The sequence below is a fragment of the Carcharodon carcharias genome, assembly GCF_017639515.1.
Source record: "Carcharodon carcharias isolate sCarCar2 chromosome 39 unlocalized genomic scaffold, sCarCar2.pri SUPER_39_unloc_2, whole genome shotgun sequence".
Taxonomy (NCBI): Eukaryota; Metazoa; Chordata; class Chondrichthyes; order Lamniformes; family Lamnidae; genus Carcharodon; species Carcharodon carcharias.
Window position 1 is genome coordinate 313346 of NW_024470825.1, and position 4262 is coordinate 317607.

A 4262-nucleotide genomic window follows, 5' to 3' on the forward strand; every position below is an offset into this window, starting at 1 on the left:
TGATCCCAGGGAGCACGGAGACTGACTCGGGATAATAGAGAGAGAGAGAAAGATACTGATCCCAGGGAGCACGGAGACTGACTCGGGATAATAGAGAGAGAGAGAAAGATACTGATCCCAGGGAGCACGGAGACTGACTCGGGATAATAGAGAGAGAGAGAAAGATACTGATCCCAGGGAGCACGGAGACTGACTCGGGATAATAGAGAGAGAGAGAAAGATACTGATCCCAGGGAGCACGGAGACTGACTCGGGATAATAGAGAGAGAGAGAAAGATACTGATCCCAGGGAGCACGGAGACTGACTCGGGATAATAGAGAGAGAGAGAAAGATACTGATCCCAGGGAGCACGGAGACTGACTCGGGATAATAGAGAGAGAGAGAAAGATACTGATCCCAGGGAGCACGGAGACTGACTCGGGATAATAGAGAGAGAGAGAAAGATACTGATCCCAGGGAGCACGGAGACTGACTCGGGATAATAGAGAGAGAGAAAGATACTGATCCCAGGGAGCACGGAGACTGACTCGGGATAATAGAGAGAGAGAGAAAGATACTGATCCCAGGGAGCACGGAGACTGACTCGGGATAATAGAGAGAGAGAGAAAGATACTGATCCCAGGGAGCACGGAGAATGACTCGGGAAAATAGAGGGAGAGAGAGAGACAGACAGAAACTGATCCCAGGGAGCACGGAGACTGATTCGGGATAATAGAGAGAGAGAGAGAAAGATACTGATCCCAGGGAGCACGGAGACTGACTCGGGATAATAGAGAGAGAGAGAAAGATACTGATCCCAGGGAGCACGGAGACTGACTCGGGATAATAGAGAGAGAGAGAAAGATACTGATCCCAGGGAGCACGGAGACTGACTCGGGATAATAGAGAGAGAGAAAGATACTGATCCCAGGGAGCACGGAGACTGACTCGGGATAATAGAGAGAGAGAAAGATACTGATCCCAGGGAGCACGGAGACTGACTCGGGATAATAGAGAGAGAGAGAAAGATACTGATCCCAGGGAGCACGGAGACTGACTCGGGATAATAGAGAGAGAGAGAAAGATACTGATCCCAGGGAGCACGGAAACTGACTCGGAATAGTAGAGAGAAGTACAGATTCCAGGGAGCACGTAGAGTGACTCGGGATAATAGTGTAGGAGAAAGATACTTATCCCAGGGAGCACCGAGACTGACTCGGGATAATAGAAAGAGAGAGAAAGATACTGATCCCAGGGAGCACGGAGACTGACTCGGGATAATAGAGAGAGAAAGATACTGAACACAAGGAGCACGGAGACTGACTCGGGATAATAGAGAGAGAGAGAGATACTGATCCCAGGGAGCACGGAGACTGACTCGGGATAATAGAAAGAGAGAGAAAGATACTGATCCCAGGGAGCACGGAGACTGACTCGGGATAATAGAGAGAGAGAGAAAGATACTGATCCCAGGGAGCACGGAGACTGACTCGGGATAATAGAGAGAGAAAGATACTGATCCCAGGGAGCACGGAGACTGACTCGGGATAATAGAGAGAGAGAAAGATACTGATCCCAGGGAGCACGGAGACTGACTCGGGATAATAGAGAGAGAGAAAGATACTGATCCCAGGGAGCACGGAGACTGACTCGGGATAATAGAGAGAGAGAAAGATACTGATCCCAGGGAGCACGGAGACTGACTCGGGATAATAGAGAGAGAGAAAGATACTGATCCCAGGGAGCACGGAGACTGACTCGGGATAATAGAGAGAGAGAAAGATACTGATCCCAGGGAGCACGGAGACTGACTCGGGATAATAGAGAGAGAGAAAGATACTGATCCCAGGGAGCACGGAGACTGACTCGGGATAATATAGAGAGAGAAAGATACTGATCCCAGGGAGCACGGAGACTGACTCGGGATAATAGAGAGAGAGAAAGATACTGATCCCAGGGAGCACGGAGACTGACTCGGGATAATAGAGAGAGAGAGAAAGATACTGATCCCAGGGAGCACGGAGACTGACTCGGGATAATAGAGAGAGAGAGAAAGATACTGATCCCAGGGAGCACGGAGACTGACTCGGGATAATAGAGAGAGAGAGAAAGATACTGATCCCAGGGAGCACGGAGACTGACTCGGGATAATAGAGAGAGAGAGAAAGATACTGATCCCAGGGAGCACGGAGACTGACTCGGGATAATAGAGAGAGAGAAAGATACTGATCCCAGGGAGCACGGAGACTGACTCGGGATAATAGAGAGAGAGAGAAAGATACTGATCCCAGGGAGCACGGAGACTGACTCGGGATAATAGAGAGAGAGAAGATACTGATCCCAGGGAGCACGGAGACTGACTCGGGATAATAGAGAGAGAGAAAGATACTGATCCCAGGGAGCACGGAGACTGACTCGGGATAATAGAGAGAGAGAAAGATACTGATCCCAGGGAGCACGGAGACTGACTCGGGATAATAGAGAGAGAGAAAGATACTGATCCCAGGGAGCACGGAGACTGACTCGGGATAATAGAGAGAGAGAAAGATACTGATCCCAGGGAGCACGGAGACTGACTCGGGATAATAGAGAGAGAGAAAGATACTGATCCCAGGGAGCACGGAGACTGACTCGGGATAATAGAGAGAGAGAAAGATACTGATCCCAGGGAGCACGGAGACTGACTCGGGATAATAGAGAGAGAGAAAGATACTGATCCCAGGGAGCACGGAGACTGACTCGGGATAATAGAGAGAGAGAAAGATACTGATCCCAGGGAGCACGGAGACTGACTCGGGATAATAGAGAGAGAGAAAGATACTGATCCCAGGGAGCACGGAGACTGACTCGGGATAATAGAGAGAGAGAGAAAGATACTGATCCCAGGGAGCACGGAGACTGACTCGGGATAATAGAGAGAGAGAGAAAGATACTGATCCCAGGGAGCACGGAGACTGACTCGGGATAATAGAGAGAGAGAAAGATACTGATCCCAGGGAGCACGGAGACTGACTCGGGATAATAGAGAGAGAGAGAAAGATACTGATCCCAGGGAGCACGGAGACTGACTCGGGATAATAGAGAGAGAGAGAAAGATACTGATCCCAGGGAGCACGGAGACTGACTCGGGATAATAGAGAGAGAGAGAAAGATACTGATCCCAGGGAGCACGGAGACTGACTCGGGATAATAGAGAGAGAGAAAGATACTGATCCCAGGGAGCACGGAGACTGACTCGGGATAATAGAGAGAGAGAGAAAGATACTGATCCCAGGGAGCACGGAGACTGACTCGGGATAATAGAGAGAGAGAGAAAGATACTGATCCCAGGGAGCACGGAGACTGACTCGGGATAATAGAGAGAGAGAGAAAGATACTGATCCCAGGGAGCACGGAGACTGACTCGGGATAATAGAGAGAGAGAGAAAGATACTGATCCCAGGGAGCACGGAGACTGACTCGGGATAATAGAGAGAGAGAGAAAGATACTGATCCCAGGGAGCACGGAGACTGACTCGGGATAATAGAGAGAGAGAGAAAGATACTGATCCCAGGGAGCACGGAGACTGACTCGGGATAATAGAGAGAGAGAGAAAGATACTGATCCCAGGGAGCACGGAGACTGACTCGGGATAATAGAGAGAGAGAGAAAGATACTGATCCCAGGGAGCACGGAGACTGACTCGGGATAATAGAGAGAGAGAGAAAGATACTGATCCCAGGGAGCACGGAGACTGACTCGGGATAATAGAGAGAGAGAGAAAGATACTGATCCCAGGGAGCACGGAGACTGACTCGGGATAATAGAGAGAGAGAGAAAGATACTGATCCCAGGGAGCACGGAGACTGACTCGGGATAATAGAGAGAGAGAGAAAGATACTGATACCAGGGAGCACAGAGACTGACTCGGGATAATAGAGAGAATGAAAAGATACTGATCCCAGGGAGCACGGAGACTGACTCGGGATAATAGAGAGAGAGAAAGATACTGATCCCAGGGAGCACGGAGACTGACTCGGGATAATAGAGAGAGAGAGAGAAAGATACTGATCCCAGGGAGCACGGAGACTGACTCGGGATAATAGAGAGAGAGAAAGATACTGATCCCAGGGAGCACGGAGACTGACTCGGGATAATAGAGAGAGAGAGAAAGATACTGATCCCAGGGAGCACGGAGACTGACTCGGGATAATAGAGAGAGAGAAAGATACTGATCCCAGGGAGCACGGAGACTGACTCGGGATAATAGAGAGAGAGAGAAAGATACTGATCCCAGGGAGC